This window comes from Abramis brama (assembly GCF_963993115.1).
Source record: "Abramis brama genome assembly, chromosome: 7".
Lineage (NCBI taxonomy): Eukaryota > Metazoa > Chordata > Actinopteri > Cypriniformes > Leuciscidae > Abramis > Abramis brama.
Window position 1 is genome coordinate 39,858,725 of NC_139969.1, and position 25,664 is coordinate 39,884,388.

Sequence of the window (25,664 nt, forward strand, 5' to 3'; positions counted from 1 at the left end):
GTGTATATGACATTCTACTTTCAGATGAATACAAACAATAGGAATTATATTAAAAGCATTTCCTGGCTCTTCCCAGCTTTATAATGGCAGTGAATGGTTGTATATTTTTCAAATCCATCAAAGTACATCCATCCATGATAAAAGTGCTCCACACAGCTCTGGGGGGTTAATAAAGGCCTTCTGAAGTGAAGCGATACGTTCATGTAAGAAAAATATTCTTATTTAAAACTTTATCGACTAAAATAACTAACTTCCGGCCTTTATTAACCCCCCAGAGCTCTTATTCTGATATTTAATGTTAGATCTTTCCTTTTCTTGGAACAAAATGAATGCTTAATGTCACTTCAATATTACTCGATGAAATAACACAACAACAATAAAATTGCACAATGACAGGATTGATATGGTATACCCACATTGTTACAAATAAATAAAAGATCTTTGAATTTTTCACAAAAGTTGTCTTGTACTTTTGCCTCCGGCATCGTCCTGTCAGTCATCGCACCTCACTCTAGTCATGTGACTCCTGTGGCTCAACTTACCTCAGTATCTCCAATTTACACTTTTTCAGTCCAGTGCAGAGTAGCTTCACTCCTGAATCCTGCAGATTATTATTGTTCATGTTCAGCTCTTTCAGATTGGTATCTGATCCAAGAACTGCAGCCAGAGCTGAACAGCTTTTGTCTGTTAAGTTACAATCATTTAACCTACAATAAGTCACAACACAGAATTAGATGGAACACATACAATACATATTCTATAAACAAATATTAAATACATTTTTACTTAAATATTAAATACATTTTTACATAAACAGCATATACAGCAAAGAGGCTGAGCTAAACTAACATTCATCTTCAAAAACTACTATTTCCTGTACATTAGTGTTTTTTATTCAGTGACAAATAACCTAGATAAAATGAAGCATGTTTGAAAAAATATTTGTGTAAAGCTTTTATAGCTATAGGATTTTTTCTCTATTTATGTCACAGAGTTGAGGTTCTTGCAACTGTTGCCTGTGTCTTGCTTAGTTGGGGACACTTAATATTCAACAATATTATTGACTTGACTGCACCGACACCATTATATGAGACAGTTCACACTTTTATGGCAAGTTAAAGGCCTTTCACTATAATTCTACATGTCTTTTTGACATAAAATCTTTAATGATTTGAGTAAAGCTAAGATTACTTAAACCTACGAACCTAAGAAATGTTATTTGTTTTTACTATTTCAAGATTAAGGTCAACCGATGGCTGATGCCGATATCTTAGAGAGCAGGGTGGCCAACGGGTGATATATATAATTAATTTAAAGATAGGGCTGTGATGGTATGGGATTTTTTCTTACCGCGGTGAAGAAGCAACAAATCTCGCGGTTTGGCGGTTAACCGACACCCCCCCACCACAAAAAAAAAAAAGACCCGCGGTCGCATCACACACTGCAGACGCGATCAAGACTGCATGTAGCTTGTAAATGACAATGGAAATGAATAATCATAAAGCAGTATTCTTTATTAAAAAATAAACAAATTAACATTTATATTAAATTGTAATTATTAATAATTAACTATTAATTAGGTAGCCTTAAGGCCGGCGACACACTGGCTGCGTGGTGTGAGTGTGGCGTTTCTGTTGCGTGTCAGCTGCGTGGCTTTTTCTGTCTTTGCACACCAGTAACAGCGCTGCTGCTGCTAGGTGACATAAGCCTCATTGGTGATATATTCGACATATGGGGAGAGAGTTGTGGAAGACCTATACTTAATGTTAAACAAATATATAGCAGCTAAGACAGCATCGGCAGTATTGACGGCAAAATAGGCTACAGAATATTTCGCTCTGTATTGACAGGTACAATATTTGAAAATCGATAATATTTTTTTTTAAATTACATTTATATCTGCATTTATGTCAAAAGAAACCTTAACTTTCAAACATCAAAATGTAATTTATTAATATGTATTCATGTCAAAATGACATACAAACATCTTTTCCTATTCAATTTTGCCAGGAAACGCTTCCAACAGGCTTGCGTGTCGCGTGAAAAATAGGCGTTGGTTCTATTTCTAGCATGCAAGCGTTTTCCGCGCGGCTTGAGCCGCAACTGAGACGCGCGTCTCACGCAGGCAGTGTGCAAGCTCTAAACTGTTAACATGGGAGCCGAAATAAAAACGGACACGCCACGCAGCCAGTGTGTCGCCGACCTAAGGTAGGTGTGCTGCACTTAAGTCCAGCAAACGCCACAGGATGGTTAATTTTTCCTAAGATGTGGTCTTAAGTTAGTGGTATTTCCTCGCGAGACGGATACTTTTGTGCGACAAATACGGCATATTGCCTTGTCCAAATTCACCGGCTTCCCCTTAATTGTCACCTGCTTCAAAGGCGACACAGTATTTGGCTTATTAAATGACACTAGATTCGTGGCTATTTTTTAAATCATTCGGCTAGCGCCGTCAACTGTTATTGCCTATACCACATAAGAGAGATCGCTACTTGCAATTAAAATCTAACTCCAACTGTTTACGTTATGCTTGTCTTTTATGCCTGTGTTTGTTTTTATTTAATTGAACATTATCTGTAAACATCACAAAACCTAGCAGTTAATTAATAATAATCAGACACACACACAAAAATAAATCCCCCATATGTTTAACGGACTGTCCCTCCCTTGCGCAGGAAGCGTTTTTTTTTCTCCAGAAACCCTTGAACATGGGACTTGCAGAATACAGTAAATTATAAGCAAATATTAATGTGTTTATAGTTCATATCACAAACCATATGCACTACTGTAAATTTCAGCAAAAAAAAACAAACAAAAAAAAGTGCGGTGATGACCTCACACCGCGGTAGGCATCTCATTAACGCGATATTGCGGTGATGCGGTTATCGTCACACCCCTATTTAAAGATAGTAAACAAAAACATCCATAACAATTGCTGAAAATTAAATGTATAGTTATTTTACTTAATTACTAAATTTGAAAAATATATTTAAAAAAATTATATGTAAAAAAGAGATTTTGGAAAAACAATTTAAAAAAGAAATTGTAGCAAAACCATCTTAAAATGTGTACATCAAATACGATACAACAGGCTATTGATAAATGTTTATTTGTAAATATCTACAATATAATGTATATCGATCTACATATTGCATTACATTATTATTACATTAAACTACAGAATTACTCATAGAAATAAGCATTTAAAATTAGAGATGCACCGACTGATCGGCTGGTGACCGGAATTGGTCGATTTTCACGTGATCGCCATGACCGGCGACCGTCCGGTCAGTCGGACATATGCCGATTTTATGCCGGTCAAATGCACTTGAGCGCCACATGATTAACATTGCGCAACATCAGCATCACACCTGCATACGGAACGCACATGTAGGAAACCTCGTGAATTACGGCCGTTTCACACCGCAAATGTGAGCAGCGTGTATTTTTTTTGGCGTGCATGTTAATCAATGAGTGCATTCACACCGGGAGCAGTGGTTATGATTACAAAAAATAAATAAAGTAAACTAGCCAGAAATTATAGAAATATAGAAATATCTTTATACTGCAAGGATATATATATTATATACTATATACTATATGTGTGTATTTCCCACACCAGGAGTAATTTATAGTTCTATTTTATAGCGATTATCTGTTAAAAAAATGATCTATGTTCTATGCAAAATGTTCTATTAAAGAAAAGATAGAAAATAAATATTTGTGTGTGCTGTAATGTGGTTAGAAAAAATTAATTCGGAATCGGCTAAAATCGGTATCGGCAGGTCAAACTCAATGAAAAATCGGAAATCGGAATCGGCCTAGAAAATTGTAATCGGTGCATCTCTATTTAAAATATCTAATTACTGGGAGAAACAGAGGGACAACTAATATATGATGTGGTAATATGATATGATACAAAACAAACATGCAAACATTTTTACATGTTTTTTATATTTTGTCTTTAGTTTTCATAAACTGTCTCCACACACACACACACACACACACACACACCCACACACACACACACACAAAAGCTTTACAGGTATAGGTTCTTGTTTATGATGGGGAATCACTATAGAGTAATGTAGATAAATGCATTTTTCAGATGAGAGCTAAACATGACAAAATATATTAAAAGACTTACAGAGCTCTTCTGGAGGTTTTGATGACTGCCGATAATCTAATGACACACTCGTCTGATTTCTTGAATTTCTGAAGCTCAAACTCCTCCAGCTCTTCCTCTGATGTCAACAACACAAAGGCTAAAGCAGACCACTGGGCAGGTGAAAGGTCACCACATGAGAGACTTCCTTTGCTAAGGTGGGTCTGAATCTCTTTCACCAGAGTTTGGTCGTTCAGTTCATTCAGACAGTAGAACAGATTGATGGATCTCTCTGCAGGAAGATCATCTTCTAATTTCTGCTTGATGTACTGAACTATTTCCTTGTTGCTCTGGTCATTGCCGTCTTGCTGTGTCAACAGACCTCGTAAGAGTCGTCGATTGGACTGGAGTGACAGACCGAGGAGGAAGCGAAGGAAAAGGTCCAGGTGTCCATTGTCACTCTCGAGCGCCTTGTCCACTGCAGTCTTGAGTAAATCAATCATGGTTTCATTTCTGTTTTCCGGTTCTGTAGACTCATGATCAAACACACTTGTCTTGTTGATGTCTAGAAACAGATGTGCATAAAGGGCTGCAATAAACTCTTGAATGCTCAAGTGAACAAAGCAGTACATGGTACCAAGAACGATCCCTGTTTCCTCCTTAAAGATCTGGGTACACATGCCTGAGTACACTGATGCCTTATAGACGTCAATACCACAGGCTTCCAGGTCTGTGTCATAGAAGATCAGGTTGTTTCTTTCCAGCTGATGAAATGCCAGTTTCCCCAGTGAAAGGATGGCGTCTTTATCCCAGGAAACATCTGGTGTGTATTCTCCATCATATTTTCGGCGGCTCTGTTGGATCTGAAAGCGGAGAAAGTGTGTGTACATTTGTGTCAGAGTCTTGGGAGTGTCTTCAGTGTTTGATTCCTGCAGTGTTTTAGAGATCTCATCAGCCTGAATGTTTTTCACATCATTATTTATTTTCTCCTCCAGAATGTTCTGGAGAACAGTGGCTGAAATCCAGCAGAAGACTGGGATGTGGCACATGATAAAGAGACTCTTTGATTTTTTTAACATGATCTATGATTGTGTTGGCCTGATTCTGATCAGTGAATCTTTTTTTGAAGTACTCTTGCTTTTGTGCGTCGCTGAATCCTCGTATCTCTGTCAGCCGGTCGATACAGTCAGGAGGAATCTTACTGGCAGCCGCTGGTCTGGTGGTGATCCAGATGAGAGCAGAGGGAAGCAGATTTCCCTTCATGAGGTTCGTTAGGAGAACATCCAGAGAGGCTGGTGACGATACATCACGCCACGTCTCATTACAGTCAAACTTCAGAGGAAGGCGACATTCGTCCAGTCCATCAAGGATGAACAGCACTTTGAATCGATTCCTTCTTGTAAGGTTCAGTCCTTTTGACTCTGGGAAAAATTGAGTTATAAGGTCCATCAAACTTAGTTTTTCTTTCTCCTTTAAGTTCATCTCTCTGAATGGAAGAGGAAATATGAAGCTGATATCTTGATTTTCTTTTCCTTCAGCCCAGTCCAGAACAAACTTTTGCACAGAGACTGATTTCCCGATGCCAGCGACTCCTTTTGTCAGTACAGTTCGGATCTCCTCGTCTTGTTCAGGTGCTTCAAACAAATTTTTGCAATCAACCTGTATCTCTTGTGCTTCATGACGCCTGGAAGCAACTTCAATCTGTCTCACCTCATGTTCAGTATTGACCTGTTCACTGCCACCCTGAGTGATATAGAGATCTGTGTAGATGTTATTCAGAAGTGTGGAGTCACCTTGCTTCGCAATTCCTTCAAACACACATTGATACTTCTTCTTTAGGCCACATTTCAGCTGAGGAATGAGGAACAGCTCATCTAAACACAGGAACAGACAATAGATAGTTTTAGTCTTCATTTTCTCTCCTACATTTATAAGAGACAATCTGACAGATGATCATGAGTCTCTTACCTTCTAGAGCATCAGCAGCTTCATCTTGCTTCATCTCTCTCAGGTAATGTAGTGTGAGATCAAGAGCTGCTGATTTGATACTGGATCTGTTCTCAATAAAGTCCTTCACAAAGTGTTGTGTGTTCTCTTTTTGTAATATTTTCTTTAACTTCTCCAGCTCATTCTTCAGAAATGTGATTATTTTGCTCTCAAGATCCTACAAACAAAAGTAAGAGAAAAGACAGAATAACACAATTTAAGCCAAATTGTACATCTACATTTGGTCAACACTATTTATTCAGTAATTATAATACATGTACATTAAAAATCCAGTTAAAAGACTAACATGCTAACCAATGTTGAGCTAAAATGTCTTTAAAAAGAAAAATAAGTGATCAAGAAAAATTTAATTACATTTTTTTGTTCAATAACATATTTGTTTGTTAGAAATATTAAACATTTATAAAAATGTGTTTTCCTACCTGGAAGATCCCTAGAAGATTGTCTTTGAAATTCTCGTGGTTCCTGTGAGTCTGAACATCTGAGTCTAATGTCTCATATTGAAGCCTGTAATCAAATTAGTAAAATAAAATACTGACTGATATTTTACAGAAAGAGAAATAAGCATTAACTGTGAATACTCTGACAAATATTTGATCTAAACATGTTTCATGATTGATATTCACTGATACAACTTTTAAACACAGTCAATGTGTGACAAAAAATTAGTAACACAAAATACCTTTTATCAGATGATGGTGTTTTCTCACTGAAGTTTGGTACTTCACCTTTTGACCGATCACTCTTCAGAGACACAGAGCTGGACACATGTGAGCCTGATCTTACACTGATGACACAAAGAACAGAGAGAGAGAGAAAACACTTCAGTAAAGGAGGATCAACTGTGTGTGAAACACATCTGTGTCTCTATCTAATCCTCCACAGAAATACACACACTCACACAATTTACAGTTTTATAGTTAACAATCATTTTATTTACTGGCTCACATTAATTTACCAATTTCTTTAATATACATGAGTGAGATTAAATATGTTGAGAATTATAATTTCAGAGAACATGTCAAGTTTTTGTTTATTGACAGAAATAGAGAGCAGAAATGTCTGTGCGACAAAGTTTTGTTGGCATTCTTGAATTAAATTAAGTGTATAGTTGTTTTCTAATGTCTATCAATAATTTTATGATCTAAAAACTAAAGTCATTTATTTGGATTAATTCAGTGTCTAGAAGGTTATTAACAAATTATTAACCGTGATATTTTCTAGTAAACAGGGCTTTATAGACAATGTCAGTGTTAATTTAAAAAGCTCAAAATTGAAGTTGTTCAAAGCATTTGCAAATATAAAACAATGCTTAAAGTTTTGTTACTGACAGGGAAACACAAAGTCCAGTCGAGTTTAAACTGATGAAAACAGACGCAGTCTTACCTGTGTTTCTCTGAGAGACTCCTCTGAGAGAGAGAGTCCTTTCCTCTTTCCTCTGACATACTGCAGCTAAACTGACACTGAAAACTGATCAGCACTGCTTTCTGAAAACACTCAATCCTTCAGCATCACCTGGAAATGACACCATTTTACACAGATGAAGAACATCTTATTCAAGACAATAATGAAGAATGCTGAGTTATCATCAACAACAGCAACAGCAAAAACAATGTATAAAATAAAGTGAGTTACAGACAAATATATTGCCATGTAAAATAACCGAATGGTCTTAATCATTTCTGATTGTTTAATGAGTTTAACTCTAAATATGAATTCATTGGGGAACAGAAATGTGCAGTGCTGGGAAAACTGAACCCAATTTGTTGTATTCTCTATTACAGTATAATATAATTTTACAATCATATTTACCCAATCTTTATTAATTGTTGAATCGTTTGTCATTTAATCATTACTTCAAGTTCACAATGGTGGTTGATTTCATTACTTTCAAATGATCCCAAAATAACTAATTACGTAAAAGTAACCAGAATTATAATAGACATACTGTATTACTGCGATTCATAATTGCTATATATGAACTGAAATATTCAGTTTAATAACATCAGATTGTTGTTCATTGACGTTAGGCTTCATCTCTGTCTACTGTAAATGTCTGCTTCAAAAATACTTTCGATTTCACATCACAAAAACAACAGCCTAAAACGGAAGAGAAAATGGGAGAAAACTTTCAAAAACATATTTGTTTTCAATAACCCTTTATCAATAAAACTGTTTGTGTTTTAACTTCAAAAGATTGTAATTTCTGGCAGATTCTTCGTCTGTTCGGAGTACTGACTCGGTGCCACGGTTCAGGTAGCTATTTAGGAAAAACAGCATTTTTTGGGTTTGGGGGGGCCCAGCGCGGGGGGGGAGTGGCCCCCGGGGACCAAACGAAATTTTTCCGTAAAAGTCTAGTGGGGCTACATGCCCACCAAATTTCATGTTCCCCGGTGTTTCGGTGTCCCTGGTATCGTTGACGAAAAATTCAGTAAGATGACAAAAAAAAAAAAAAAACTTTGACAATCGATTATGGGCTAGGTTGATGTGGGCCCTTAAGACCAACATACCATAAAAATTTCTTCATCCTCGGTGCCACGGTTCAGGTAGTTATTTAGGAAAAACTGCATTTTTTGGGTTTGGGGGGGCCCAGCGCAGGGGGGGAGTGGCCCCCGGGGACCAAACGAAATTTTTCCGTAAAAGTCTAGTGGGGCTACATGCCCACCAAATTTCATGTTCCCCGGTGTTTCGGTGTCCCTGGTATCGTTGACGAAAAATTCAGTAAGATGACGGAAAAAAAAAAAAAAAAAAACTTTGACAATCGATTATGGGCTAGGTTGATGTGGGCCCTTAAGACCAACATACCATAAAAATTTCTTCATCCTCAGTACCACGGTTCAGGTAGTTATTTAGGAAAAACTGCATTTTTTGGGTTTGGGGGGGCCCAGCGCGGGGGGGAGTGGCCCCCGGGGACCAAACGAAATTTTTCCGTAAAAGTCTAGTGGGGCTACATGCCCACCAAATTTCATGTTCCCCGGTGTTTCGGTGTCCCTGGTATCGTTGACGAAAAATTCACGGGGGGCCCAGCGCGGGGGGGGAGTGGCCTCCGGGGACCAAACGAAATTTTTCCGTAAAAGTCTAGTGGGGCTACATGCCCACCAAATTTCATGTTCCCCGGTGTTTCGGTGTCCCTGGTATCGTTGACGAAAAATTCACGGGGGGCCCAGCGCGGGGGGGGGGGGGAGTGGCCCCCGGGGACCAAACGTAATTTTTCCGTAAAAGTCTAGTGGGGCTACATGCCCACCAAATTTCATGTTTCCCGGTGTTTCGGTGTCCCTGGTATCGTTGACGAAAAATTCACGGGGGGCCCAGCGCGGGGGGGGAGTGGCCCCCGGGGACCAAACGAAATTTTTCTGTAAAAGTCTAGTAGACCAACATACCATAAACATTTCTTCATCCTCGGTGCCACGGTTCAGGTAGTTATTTAGGAAAAACTGCATTTTTTGGGTTTGGGGGGGCCCAGCGTGGGGTGGGAGTGGCCCCCGGGGACCAAACGAAATTTTTCCGTAAAAGTCTAGTGGGGCTACATGCCCACCAAATTTCATGTTCCCCGGTGTTTCGGTGTCCCTGGTATCGTTGACGAAAAATTCACGGGGGGCCCAGCGCGGGGGGGGAGTGGCCCCCGGGGACCAAACGAAATTTTTCCGTAAAATCTATAGTGGGGCTACATGCCCACCAAATTTCATGTTCCCCGGTGTTTCGGTGTCCCTGGTATCGTTGACGAAAAATTTACGGGGGGCCCAGCGCGGGGGGGGAATTGGCCCCCGGGGACCAAACGAAATTTTTCCGTAAAAGTCTAGTAGACCAACATACCATAAAAATTTCTTCATCCTCGGTGCCACGGTTCAAGTAGTTATTTAGGAAAAACTGCATTTTTTTGGGTTTGGGGGGGCCCAGCGCGGGGGGGGAGTGGCCCCCGGGGACCAAACGAAATTTTTCCTTAGAAGTGTAGTGGGGCTACATGCCCACCAAATTTCATGTTCCCCGGTGTTTCGGTGTCCCTGGTATCGTTGACGAAAAATTTACGGGGGCCCCAGCGCGGGGGGGGAAGTGGCCCCCGGGGACCAAACGAAATTTTTCCTTAGAAGTCTAGTGGGGCTACATGCCCACCAAATTTCATGTTCCCCGGTGTTTCGGTGTCCCTGGTATCGTTGACGAAAAATTTACGGGGGCCCCAGCGCGGGGGGGGAAGTGGCCCCCGGGGACCAAATGAAATTTTTCCGTAAAAGTCTAGTAGACCAACATACCATAAAAATTTCTTCATCCTCGGTGCCACGGTTCAGGTAGTTATTTAGGAAAAACTGCATTTTTTTGGGTTTGGGGGGGCCCAGCACGGGGGGGGAGTGGCCCCCGGGGACCAAACGAAATTTTTCCTTAGAAGTCTAGTGGGGCTACATGCCCACCAAATTTCATGTTCCCCGGTGTTTCGGTGTCCCTGGTATCGTTGACGAAAAATTTACGGGGGCCCCAGCGCGGGGGGGGAAGTGGCCCCCGGGGACCAAACGAAATTTTTCCGTAAAAGTCTAGTAGACCAACATACCATAAAAATTTCTTCATCCTCGGTGCCACGGTTCAGGTAGTTATTTAGGAAAAACTGCATTTTTTTGGGTTTGGGGGGGCCCAGCGCGGGGGGGGAGTGGCCCCCGGGGACCAAACGAAATTTTTCCTTAGAAGTCTAGTGGGGCTACATGCCCACCAAATTTCATGTTCCCCGGTGTTTCGGTGTCCCTGGTATCGTTGACGAAAAATTTACGGGGGCCCCAGCGCGGGGGGGGGAAGTGGCCCCCGGGGACCAAACGAAATTTTTCCGTAAAAGTCTAGTAGACCAACATACCATAAAAATTTCTTCATCCTCGGTGCCACGGTTCAGGTAGTTATTTAGGAAAAACTGCATTTTTTTGGGTTTGGGGGGGCCCAGCGCGGGGGGGGAGTGGCCCCCGGGGACCAAACGAAATTTTTCCTTAGAAGTCTAGTGGGGCTACATGCCCACCAAATTTCATGTTCCCCGGTGCTTCGGTGTCCCTGGTATCGTTGACGGAAAATTCAGTAAGATGACGAAAAAAAAAAAAAAAAAAAACTTTGACAATCCCTATATGACCGCTTTCGCTAGCTACGCTAGCGGCGGTCATAATTATACATCTAAATTAGGTTGTAAAGTGAGTTGAAAATACATAACGTCTTTTTCAGGCCTAATTTCAACCATGAATTCATGATTATATTTAATATTCATAATAAAACAATTCATAAAAGATTTGCAGACCATTTATTATGACCGCCGCTAGCGTAGCTAGCGAAAGCGGTCATATAGGGATTGTCAAAGTTTTTTTTTTTTTTTTTTTTCGTCATCTACTGAATTTTTCGTCAACGATACCAGGGACACCGAAACACCGGGGGACATGAAATTTGGTGGGCATGTAGCCCCACTAGACTTTTACGGAAAAATTTCGTTTGGTCCCCGGGGGGCCCCTATCTTCGCCCCTATCTTCAGTTGAGATGTTCAGAACTGCACCATATTTCATGTGTATAATTAACTTGACATCCTCTGGGGGTATGCTAAGTTTCGTAGAATTTCATCCATGGGGGGGTATAAAATAAATTCATTTATGTGCACATTTAGTGACTGTACACTCATCGGCCTGTATATGGTGGTGTTGAGCGAAGGGTTGCTGGTTTAGGATGATACTGTCACTAAGGTTGCCAACTGTCCCGAATTAGGCGGGACGTCCCGTATTTTGGGCCTAATTTATTTGTCCCGTGCGTGACCTCCCGTGTCCCGTTTTTTGACAAGCTGATAAACCACTGACTGATACAACAGCAACAGCAGCAGTGCTGACCACGACACTTGAGAATGATCACCGACACCTGTCATCATCCAATCACAGCTTTTTTTAATCACTGTTTTGAGACAAATCATTGTTTGATTTGCGAACATCCTCTGCCGTCTGGTCGCTTCCGCTTTAAGCCGGACTCGTCTCGCGCTAACGGTAATTTCCTTTCACTGTCCACGTTTTGATTTCGGCTAATCAATTTTGGCGAATGCAAACAACGTGATTATTGTTCATGAGTCTAACATCCAGCCACGCAAGAAAACATGTAATCTACCTGAGGGAATAATATGCTCAAAAAACATTTCTGATTATTATTAATGTTTTAAAGCTTTTAGAAAGTACATAGAAAGCTTTTGTAACATTATCTTAACTGTCACTTTTGATTAATGTAATGCATCCTTGCTGAATAAAAGTAGGCAATTACTTTCTTTATTTTTTTTCCCAAAAAATAATCTTACTAACCCCAAACTTTTGAACTGTAAGCCTAGTGTATAATGTTAAAAAAGCTTTCTATTTTAGATAAATGCTGTTATTTTGAACTATGGTTTGTTTGTAATGTGACTTTTTTCATGTATGACATTAAAATTATTTTTAGAATTAAATACATAAATAGGTTAAGCAATACAAATGTGTTTATGTCTGATAACCTTTTAAACACAAACTTAACTGCAGACACTGAAATGACGTACACTGTGTGATACAGTACAAATATTTTGAGTGTCCCTCATTTTCCTATAAATAACCACGATTGTCCCGCATTTTCCTTTTCTGAAGTTGGCAACCCTAACTGTCACACACACACATGCAGGAATACAAACAAACGCAAGCATGCACACACACTGACATCCACACGCACAGACACACACCCATACACACACATACAAATCCACATGCACAGACACACACACACACGCGCACACACATGTACGCACGCATACATACACGCACAGACACACACACACAGACACACACATACACAAACACACACACATACACACACACACACACACACACACACACAGACAGACATGCACATACTACTACTTTTTTTAGGTATATACATAAACACGCAATACAGCCAAATTGCTCCACGTCATTTATTTTTGTGGAAAGCCAGTGCAGGCCTGAGCGGCGGTCATATTTTGTACCGCCATGCGGTACATCTAGTTGACACATCAGATACATCTTTCACATAAAAAACACTTTCCTGATCACATCTTAAGCCTGCATTTGATCAAGCATACCCTAAAAACAGTTATTTGTGAAATATTACTACAATAAAAATAACTTTTCATAAATATACATGTAAATATATAGTAATGTGTAATTTATTCATGTGATGCAAAGCTGAATTTTCAGCATCATTACTTCAGTCTTCAGGGTCACATGATCCTTCAGAAATCATTATAATATGATTTGGTTCTCAAAAAAATTGATTATTATCAGTTGTACGGCTTCATATTTTTGTGGAAACTACGATACAGTTTTCAGTATTCTTTGAATAGAACTTTCAAAAGAGCAGCATTTATTTGAAACATTATTTTTTTTTAAACAATTTTAAGTTTTTACTGTGACTTATCAAATTTTTCTTTTCTGTATAAACATTTTTTCAAAACAATAAATCTTAAAAATATTGAAAATGTTTATAAAACAGAACAATGACCAATTATAACCACATCAGAAAACAGTAAAGGGATAGTTCACACAGAAATGTAAATTCTGTCATTAATTACTGACCCTCATGTCGCTCCAAACCCGTAAGACTTTTGTGGAGAACACAAATGAAGATATTTTTAACAGATGCCTTGTGTGCGCAAACAATTACGTCTTTATTCACAAATGATGTATCTCCGACGCATGAGATGGCCGGCTCTCTCGCCAACACAACCCTGATGAATCGTGGTGCTCCGTGAACACGTGTCAGAGATGTATATTTTGTGAATAAAGATGCAATGTTTTTTTTTTTGCACACACAAAGCATTCACTTCACTTCATAAAGATGAGGTTAAACCACTGGAGTCATATTGATTATTGTTATAATGTCTTTACTACCTTTGAAAGTTGTAGTTGCATAAACTGTGAAATGGAGGGACAGAAAGCTCTCAGATTTCATTAAAAAGATCTACATTTGTGTTTCAAAGATGAACGAAAGTCTTACAGGTTTGCAATGACATGAAGGTGAGTGATGAAAATGTTTGGTAATGTTTGACGCATTAGGAGGTAAATCAGTTCCTCAGGGGCACCAGTAGATCTCTGCCTGATCTCTGATCTTCTGCTCCTTCCACCGTCCCAATCCTGGATTATTGAGCCACGACAGAAGTTTCCACTTTGAATGCTTTAGCCTGGCTGTGTTTTCTCCAGCATCTAAAGTGAGAAAGATACAATAACCAAAATGTAAATGTGAAAAAACAATGGTTGTCCAAAATGTGAAGTATACACTTGAGTTTTCCCTCTACATATTTGTCATAGATAAATTGTAAATGTTTGCTTGATTAGACATTACCTGTCTAGCGACGTATGTTTATGCTGAAATATAATATTGGTTTGTGTTTTAAAATCAGCTATCACATGTCATTTTGTAGCGAACTGTCTCGTGTGATAAAGTTTTGAGCTTCAGAACTTCCGATAACAGTGAGTTTTTAGGGAGCGAATGTTTCAGTGCACTGTAAGGATTTTGTGATAAAGACGGCCCTTAACCACTGACTACTGAGCTAGAGACCTGAGTGATATGCACCCAGAGTTATGCACCTTGATTAGCTTGTTCAGGTGTGCTGGACTAGGCTGGAGTAAACCTCTGCATGTAAGTGGACCTTGAGAGACAATGTTGAGATCTCCTGCAATATGTTCTGAACTTACAACACTGGTGTCCAGACCAAAGTTCTGCAGAGTTTCTGGTGGAACCAGGGCGGAGCAGTCGGACCCTCGGGCGTCCAGGGCAGTGGTGACCCTTCGGGTGGCCATGGCGGAGATGTTTCTTCAGGTGGCCAAGGCGGCACTGGGAACCGCGTCGGAGAGACCTCCGTGGTCCCCCTAGCAGGTATACTGCCCCCCCCCCAAAAAAATTTTTTAATGGGGAAATTGACAGGAAAGGGGGGGTCCGGCAGCAAAGAGGGTCTTGGGCTGGGCAGGGCCAGCGGTGAAGAGGGCTTTGAGCTAAGCGGGACCAGCGGCGAAGGAAACGCCTTTGAGAAGACTGGCTCTGGCTCTTGCTCGAAGACTGGCTCTGGCTCTTGCTCGAAGACTGGCTCTGGCTCTTGCTCGAAGACTGGCTCTGGCTCTTGCTCGACAGGGCAGGCGACTTCTTTACTCGGAACTGGACTCGGAACCGGTTCTGGCTCATCTGGGCCGACGACTGGCTCTGGGGACATGACGCTCTCAGTCTCAGGCTCGGCGGGCAAGACGCTCTCAGTCTCAGGCTCGGCGGGCATGACGCTCTCAGGCTCGGCTGGACTGGCGTGAAGTGCAGGCTCGGCTGGACTGAGGGTGGAAACATGTGGCTCAGGAGAGGATGGAGCTGAGGTAGCCGACAGTGAGGCATGTGCGGCCCAGACACACATAATAGCAGCAACATAAAGGGAAAGGGTAGTCTCTTCAACCTCTACAGAACAGACATGAAGAGCAGACTGCTCTGGGGTGGCCTCCAGAATTTGGGGAATGCAGGAAGTCTTCTTCCTCCTCCGTTTACGAGAGCGAGGAGGTGCTGCAGCGAATGATGGCTCTGGGTCGGCTGGGTAGGCGACTTGCTTTGGCTCGCAGTAGGGATGGCTGACGCGAAACAGTCGTTCCGAAGCTTTGCGAGATCCCGAAGCATGATTCAAAACACCCATGTCACGTGACTATGGCTAAACGAAGCCTCGAAGTGTTTCACTAAGTGTTTCATCAGGTGTGGTCTGCCGAATCAGCGTCTGATTGACACGGTCGGGAACAGACCACACAATCGCACATCTGTATAAAAGTGAAATCAACGCATATTGACCTCGTGGGTTTTTGTGAGAGGAGTTTGATTTTGAGATAGCGGATTTTTGTTGATATAGTGACATATTTGATTAGTTATAGGCTATTTAGGCTTACATTTAAATTTACACAACACATTGACTGATAGGCTAGAGACAGACAGAGCATACATATAGTATGGAGGCAGATTAGTCTCAAATATAATTCACGCAAAAAATATGATTCACAAATGCGTAGACAATTTCACATGCATGAAACCTAATTCACGTACACACAAAAAAAAATCCACGTGCGTGAAAAAAAAAAAAATTCACAAAAAGCAATTCACATGCGCAAAATAAAATTATATAATCATAAAATACATTTCACAAATGCAAACCACAATTCGTAGATATACAACTGTGCACAAAAACCTTTGAATGTTTAAAATGTACAAGTGTATCCTTGCATTTGAATGTGCAAATCGTCATTCACGTACGAATCGCCTTAGATATGTGTGTGTGTGTGTTTTTGAGACTTTCCTGGCAGCATAACACTTGTAACACAGAGCAGTCGTACTCTTTAGCCAATCAGATTTAAGCTTATCAATCGACCAATCAGTATCACGTGAGGGCGGGCCTACCTACATGTTACGTCATCAGCTTTCGACCAGTTCATGGCTGAGCAGAGGTAAGTGCAGTTAATCGTTCATTTCTGTGTTAACTGAAGTTAAAGAAGTTTGAGATCAGTTGAAGCAATAGTTTATGAACTATTAACTGATGTAAGCAAGTGTTGTTGTAATCAGATGTCCCATATCGTGTCAAAAATGAAGAAGAATGATGTTTGTTTTGTTGTATTTTAGCTGAAGGTACAGACAGCTCTCACAGCTACAATCACGCTAATGATTGCAAAACAATCATCTGTGGTCAATACCCATCGAGATTGTTCTTTAAATAGTGAATAGACCTGTTTTAATGAGCAGCCAGTGTTTTTTGCCATTTGTGTATGATGTTAAATTATTATTAACACTTGTTTCCCTGCATTTTTCAGGATTACTCACCTTTGGTGTGACATCTGGATAGCAGTCACGAACATCTTAATTCATGTTGTTTCTTTATTCTCTTTTATACTTTTTTTTTTGTATTTATGTCTTAATTGGTAACACTTTATTAAAACGTTTAATTAGTTAACATGAACTAATAATGAACTGCACGTGAACAGCCTTTATTATTTTTTGTTAATGTTAACATTTACTAATACTTCATTAAAATCTTGTTAACATTAGTAAATGCACTGTAAACTAACAATGAACAGCTGTATTTTTAACTAACGTTAACAAAGATTAACAAACACAGCAACAAATGTATTTCTCATGGTTATTTAATACATGAACTAATGTTAACTTAGTTATTGTACCTTATTGTAGAGTGTTACCAATATATTCAACATGCATTTCCTTATGCTGTATTGTAATGTCAAGGTTTTTAAATAAGGTTTTTTATTGTCATCTTAAGGTCTCACAGGACAATATTGTGAAGCATTAATTTTACTTTGCCTATAGTAAAATAGGCAAATCTGATTTTATGCTGATAAAACAAAGGTACTTATCATAGAGATGCAATTAAGATTATGCGACTAAGATTACTCAGGAAACTATTCAAATATCATCACTTAATTTCCCACATCCTCTGTCTGCACCTCTTGTACTATAGGGTTTTAGTACTTTAAATATCAGGACAAAATCTTATATGTCCTAACAGAGAGGTCTACTGATGACCGGACTGAACACAATTCATTTTTTAACTTTTCACTTGATGTATTGCACTTATATTTATATACTTTAAAAGCAAAGTACACTCTGACTGGATCTCACAACTCCTGAAGAGACGTATATTTCTCTGTACTGAATATTGTGCTTCACAGTTTAGACTGTCAGTTCATAATCTTCATATGTAACAGGAACATTAATCATGATCAAGTCATTTTATATATTTTATTCCCAAAGGATTCGGAAACTTTCAAATTAATAAAACGTGTACATCAAATTGAACTATGTCTGAATCTTTTAATTCTTAAAAGAACATTTAATAATGCATGCATAGCAAGGCTTTATTCCTAAAGCGTGTACATATAGTCCGCAGGAGACAAATTAATACAGTAACAATGCATCACTTTCACCACTTGTTGAAACAACTGTCAAAATGGATGGCTTGCAACGTGACTGTTTTCAAAGAATTACAGTAGAAATGGTAAGATCACAGTACTGGTTGTCTGCAACTTCATACTTCATCTGTCTTGGAAATCTGAAACAATAAAACTACATAATATATGCAGATCAAAACATGTCTCCTATATGCACGTCATTACATACATTATCATCAGTTGAATGTGTGGTGGACAGGACATGAAAATCCATCAATACTAAAAATAAATGTTTATATTCACATGTGGACTAAACAGCAGTTAATAAACTATTGCTTCAACTGATCTCTAACTTCTAAATACAGAAATGAACGATTAACTGCACTTACCTCTGCTCAGCCATGAACTGGTCGAAAGCTGATGACGTAACATGTAGGTAGGCCCGCCCTCACGTGATACTGATTGGTCGATTGATAAGCTTAAATCTGATTGGCTAAAGAGTACAACTGCTCTGTGTTATGAGTGTTATGCTGCCAGGAAAGTCTCAAAAACACACACACACATATCTAAGGCAATTCGTACGTGAATGACGATTTGCACATTCAAATGCAAGGATACACTCGTACATTTTAAACATTCAAAGGTTTTTGTGCACAGTTGTATATCTACGAATTATGTTTTGCATTTGTGAAATGTATTTTATGAGTATATAATTTTATTGGTAACACTTTATAATAATGTTCAGTTGTAAGGCATTTATAAGTGGTTGGTTAATGATGAACTAATCATTTACAGAACATTCATAAATGATTAGCAAGTGATATACTAATATTTTATGTATGTTTTGTAAATTCCGTTACAAGTCATTTACAATTGATTAGTTAATGATTAACTAATCATTTACAAAACATGACTATGCGTTCATAAATGATTATTTAGTGATATGTTCATTATTTTATGTATGTTTTGTAGATTCAGTTAGAAGTCATTTACAATTGATTAGTTAATAATTAACTAATCATTTACAAAACATGACTATGCGTTTCATAAATGTTTAATAAATGATGTTACATTTTTTTTTAATGTTTTGCTCACATCAGGTGCACAGTGGTTAAAGACTCCATGTGTTTCAGAGAAGACAGCTGTCTATACCCTCACCAGTCAGCACTTACACTGCAGTAAACACTACACTACACACTACAGAAGACAGCTGTCTATACCCTCACCAGTCAGCACTTACACTGCAGTGCACACTACACTACACTACACACTACAGTGTTCAACACCTGTTATAGATGTGTAAACGCATGAATAAATCATTTACAACACTTTCTGCATCCCCTAATCTAAAGTGTAAACTATTCATCACTTGTAAATGTGTTACACATCATTCGTAGATTACCACTTCAAGAATCAAAAAGGCATAAGATCAACGAATCGAATCTACGAATGTATATGTAAAACATTTACAAGTGATGAATAGTTTACACTTTAGATTAGGGGATGCAGAATGTGTTATAAATGATTTACAACACTTTCTGCATCCCCTAATCTAAAGTGTAAACTATTCATCACTCGTAAATATGTTACAAATGATCTGTACATGTATTCAAGGCATTTACAGCACTTTCTGCACCATCTAATTGCTACATACATACAAAAAATACATTATTTATTAAACATTTGTATATGATTAGTTAATCATTTACTAATCAATTGTAAATGACTTCTAACTGAATCTACAAAATATACATACAATAATTAATATATCACTTATTAATCATTTATGAATGCATAGTCATGTTTCGTAAATAATTAATTAATCATTTACTAATCACTAGTAAATGACTTGTAACGGAATTTACAAAACATACATAAAATGTTAGTATATCACTTGCTAATCATTTATGAATGTTCTGTAAATGATTAGTTCATCATTAACTAACCACTTATAAATGCCTTACAACTGAACGTTATTATAAAGTGTTACCATTTTATTTTGCGCATGTGAATTGCTTTTTGTGAATATATTTTTTTTTTTCACGCACGTGGATTTTTTTTGTGTGTACGTGAATTAGGTTTCATGCATGTGAAATTGTCTACGCATTTGTGAATCATGTTTTTTGCGTGATTTATATTTGAGACTAATCTGCCTCCATAGACAGGCTCCACAGCACCAGTGTAGTCCTAACTCTACAGCTCTGATCATGCAAGCTGAAACTGCTGAATTCATACACAGTACAGGTCAAAGGTTTGGAAACATTACTATTATTCATGCTTTTGAAAGGAGTGTCTTATGCTCATCAAGCCTGCATTTATTTGATCAAAAATACAGGGAAAAAAAACGTAATATTGTGAAATATTATTAAAATTTCAAATAATGTTTTTCTATTTTAATATACTTTAAATATAATTTATTCCTGTGATCAAAGCTGAATTTTCAGCATCATTACTCCAGTCTTCAGTGTCACATGATCCTTCAGAAATCACTCTAATATGATGATTTATCATCAATGTTGGAAACTGTTGTGCTGCTTAATATTTCTTTTATAACTGTGATACTTTTTTCAGGATTCATTGATGGATAAAAAGTTAAAAAGAACAGCATTTATTCAAAATATAAATGTTTTCTAACAATATAAATCTTTACTTTTTATCAATTTAACATCCTTGCTGAATAAAAGTATTAATTTCTTTCAAAAAAAAGAAAGAAAAAAATGAAAGAGTAATGATGCTGAGAATTCAGCTTTGATCACAGGAATAAATTACATTTTAAAGTTAATTTTATCCCTTAAAACTCATCTTTGATCACCAGAATTACATATTTAAACTTATCTTAAAAAAAAGAAGAAAGTGTTCATGCATTAAAATATCTTGAATGTAACTCGACACCCTTGCCTCATTTAGTATGTGCAGTTCTATGAATATGCAAATGAGCCCCGCCTCCACTCACTCAGCTCAGAGATCCACTGGTTGACGATCACACGTTGATCTGATTGGTTACAAGGTAGTTTGTGACGTCAGAAACACCAGCGATTTCAAAGCGTGTTTTTGAGACTGTCTTTGGTTCACTGCAGTTTTAAGGAGAAAATACTCAGCAATGCTGTCGACTTATGAATTTACACATGGTTTGTCTTAAAGCAGATTAAAAACACCACATAGACATATAAACAACATTAAAAGCTGGATTTTCACCACAGGGGGACTTTTGTTTATTAAAATAGTAAAACCATTATTTTAAATTGTAATAATATTTCACAATATTACCGTTTTTTCTATATTTTTGATCAAATAAACACAGGCTTGATGAGCATAAGGCATTTGGAAACAGTATTGTTTTGACCAGTACCGTATGAATCCATGTAAAATGATGGAGAGTTCTGCGACTCACTGTGTGGCGCTCGGCTGATCTTCAGTGAAGATGAAGTCACTGGACGATCAGCAGGAGATGGAGGACTCTCTGTGGGTTTACTGATGTAGAAGCCCTTGGGTCGGCCGCACACCAGCAGGCTCTTGTGGGAGAGCTTCCTCTTGGCTTTCTCGAGCGTGCTCAACACATGCTGGTCAAAGAAGTGGCTAACACTCCCCGTGCCAGAGGACGAATCCGTCAGGGACTCGCTCGGGGAAGGAGTAGCAGAACGCTCGAGACTCGCACGCGGGTTTGACTCTCCGGTCTCAACACTAACAGTACTTTTAAGACCATTTTTACCAGTTTCTTTGCCACACGCTGAAACTTTGGTCAAGCTGAAAGGTGTAGGGAATTGCTTCCTGGTGCATTTGAGAGGTGATGTGATTCCCTTTGAACAAGGAGCTGAAGAATCATGCTTTGGCTCGTTTGAAAGCGGCAACACGAGGGGCAAATGCCGAAGTTTGAGCGACTGCCTGTTGTGCCCATCCTCACCAGAGCTGCTGACTTCAGATGGTGTGTTGGGAAAGCTTGGGAAAGATACAGGCCGTCTTCCTGAGAATGTTTTCAGGTCTTCTCTGAAAATGTTCCGGGGTAGACTAGGGGTCTTGGTTTCCACAGCTGAACTCAAGCTCATGGTTAATCGGACCAGAGCGGCCCACGCCAGCTGTTGGGGGGCGTTTGGGTTTCTCGGGAAGCACAGGTCTGTTGCTCACCTGGAGCTCTTGCTGAAACTTGGCCCTTATGGATCTGAAACTGCTGCAGGCTTCCTATAGTCCACATGAAACGCAAACGGTAACAGATTTAATCGGTTAATTGTCATAGGCCTAAGTATACATTTAAGCACACACATATCAAAACATTTCAAGAGACAGTGTAAAATAAGTAGGCAAACACATCCCTTATGAAAATTAACCATGATTTTACAACAAATAAAACAACATGGACACGGAGTTAAACCATGGTAACCACAAATTAACCCCCCCAAAAACATGGTTAGTATATAGTTAAACCTTGATAACCACAAACTAATCATGGTTTTACTACATAAAATAATAATAAAAAAAACATGGTTAGTAAAGTTAAACCACAGTAACCACACATTAAACATGATTCTACTACAAATAAAACAAAAACAACATGGACACAGAGTTAAACCATGGTAACCACAAATTAACCATGGTTTTACTACAAATAAAACCAAAAACTAATCATGCTTTTCCAACAAAAAAACAAAACAAAAAAAAACATGGTTAGCATAATTAAATCATGGTAACCACAAATTAATCATGGTTTCGCTACTCTAACCATAGTTTAACCATTAATACACTTTTACTAATTCAACCCACGTTTAATTTCATAAGGGATTGATTGAAATAGAGTATTTCAGTATAAAACATCAACTCCATATAAACAAAATACAGGTATCTGTGATTAAACTAAATGTACTTTTTGACCCATTTAAACCCATCTATCCATTTGACAAAATAGGATCTGTTTGGCGTTTTTACTTTGTTTGTTATCTATCCCAAACAATGTTTTTACCTGTTCCATCGTCGTTCAGTCTCCTTCTTGGGCAAGAGCGTATTAAAGAATATTATAAGCATTACATGATATATTCAAAATAATCGCAAAACACGTTTAGGCATCAGAGCTTTGGTCTGATTGATTAAACCGCCGCCTACTCTGTTGAAGGATTGGCTTATGAATATTAATTAGGTTGCGTGTGTGTTGAACACCTGATTGGCTGAAACTATGGCGAGGGTGCAGCGGGCAAATGAGAGAATCCTACATTTACTTGGCGACGCTCGAGGAGAAACGTTGATTGGCAGCGCTGGAAACGCCACACCCTGGAGACCCCTGCTGGTCAGAACTGTGTACATGCAGAACAAACATGCATAAAAAACCTTGTCAAACCAATTGCAAACGTTTATTGAAGATGTATGCAATTAAGAAATTACCATCTAATACGATTAAATGTCAAGTGTTTTTATAATATGAACTATTTTATTAACTTGATAGGCTATTGTTATTTATAAAAAAGTCAAAATGTAAGACAAATTAAAAATGTATTCTTTTTTCTTTGAATATCAGGGTCAAGCAGTTTATACGATGACACTGCCTTACAGGTGAATGTGATTTCAACAAATATGTTTCTGGATAAACATCTTTATTAATCCTGCATTCCAATCAGCAAATCATATTTGAGTGACAAGTTTACAGTTTATGTTGAGTTTATGCTTACAACCAGGGTTTGGTGCTGGTTATTTCCCTCTTTAAGGATAAGTTATGTGTAGGGTTTGGGTTTCTGGACAGGAATTGTGTTCCAAGATGAAAAAAAATGTTGACCCAAGAATATGTCCTGCTTGAAACCACAGCAAAGATTTTTACACACAGCAACTCAAAATGTATCTCAGCCAAATATTCAGTTTCGTTCCCAGACCATAAAAAAAAATCTCAATCAGACACTCTACCAACATGTACAACACAAGTTAACTGACTGTAAGAGCTAGTGCACGTCTGTGTTTGTGCTGCACAGTACACACACACACACGCACGCACGCACGCACGCACGCACGCACACACACACACACACACAAGCACACAAACAAACAAACAAACAAACAAACACACACACACACGTTGCTTACTGTGTCATAAGGCTTACACCCTGGGTCAGTTTCTCCTGTGTCATTCATTTGCCAAATGTTGTCCAAATTATTTAGCAATATAATCAGGCCATATTTGCTGTGTCATGTGTGGGCCACTTTAGGTTCACATTCAGATTCACAGTGATTACTGTCCCTCATCAAAACTGGCCCAGATATGTTTTACAGTTTTTCTCGATTGTTTACGCACATTTTCTGAAAGCATGCCTCATATTCTCAGAACTCTACACACAAATCCAAAAAACACACACACAATGGGCAAATCCCCTCAATTCTCCTGCAAAATGAAACTTTACATTCAAAACAATGTTATTTCTTCTCAAAATGGTATTTTGTTTTCAAATGACACACACAAACCATCATATGAATAGACATTTATAAGAACCAGTTGAACACTGATGTGCTCAATGTAAAACACTATGATGAATGCAAAACACTTCTTCTCCATTCATCATAATGACTCAGGCCTTTTTTTGTTCACTGTTACACTTACTACAGACAGTACATATATAAGTGTGTTGTAAAATATTTGAGAATATTGTTTTTATACTCAAACACACAAATACACGGTAACTTTTATATTTTATTTTTCCCACAAAAACAATGTACACAGTGTACATCCCAACCAACACAAAGTTGTACATACAGTGGTCTACATACAAAACAACAGAAGAATTTACTGTATACAGTTAACAGTTGCGCTTTTATGCTAAAGCTCTGATTGCTAATTGTAAAACTGTGTGACGGGTGTTTGCCCATGTGATGAGTCAGTGTGCGTATTTGAATGGCAGTGTGTTCCTTGTGAAAACAAGAGATTTTCTGCATGAAAATTGTGCCAAAAGCAGAGAATTGTGTGTAGTGTTTTGAAAAAGGTGTGTTTTAGATCTGCAATTTGAGTGTAAAGCAGGAATTGTGCTTGTAGTTCAGCAGAACTGGTTCAGGGGGTTGGTGAATGAGTTACATGTTGTGGTCATTGTGTCTCAAGTACCAGTATTTGTGTGAGAAAAACTGTAAGATAACTGGGCCAAATTTGCTGCAACATGTGACCCTGGATCACAAAACCAGTCACAAGTCAATAGCCAACAATACATTGTATGGGTCAGAATGAGGGCCTTACGATGAGGGTTTACACCCAGATTAGTCATTCGGGCCATAAGAAGGCCTGCAGTGCCGCATCAGTGCCTGAAGTGGCCCACATCCGTCTGCTATCTGAGGAGCGAGTGAAACACACACAAATGCTGTTCACTGGTAAACATGTTTAGTCGGTCTGTAGAGGAGAAGAGACTTTATCCACAGAACAAAGACAATATACTGTAGATCTGTGCATCAGCAACACACACACACACACACACACACACACACACACACACACACACACACACACACACACACATAACTAACTTCATATACAATAAAACAATAACAATAAAGATATTCTGTGTATAAAATGTTACAGAGATAATGCAAATGTTTAAAAGTTTAATGTTTAACTTTATATCTGTTGAAACATTTATGTGCTATACTTGACAATCACGTTCATGATTAGAAATATTTTAATAATTATGGAAGAGTTC

General features: G+C 38.5%; 1 protein-coding gene and 1 pseudogene across 2 annotated transcripts in view; both read right to left on the minus strand.

The window, feature by feature from the left end:
• The window catches only part of LOC311087282 (NACHT, LRR and PYD domains-containing protein 12-like), a gene marked incomplete at its 3' end in the record, with an annotated part of 349,673 nt that overhangs the window by 114,140 nt on the left and 209,869 nt on the right, over positions 1–25,664 (minus strand). The window lies entirely within an intron of this gene.
• Positions 4,085–6,620, minus strand: LOC311087293 (protein NLRC3-like; annotated as a pseudogene). The gene is made up of 3 exons (XR_014609610.1): positions 6,535–6,620; positions 6,074–6,269; positions 4,085–5,979 (listed from the first exon to the last, which is right to left on the minus strand). The product of XR_014609610.1 is annotated as a protein NLRC3-like (transcript).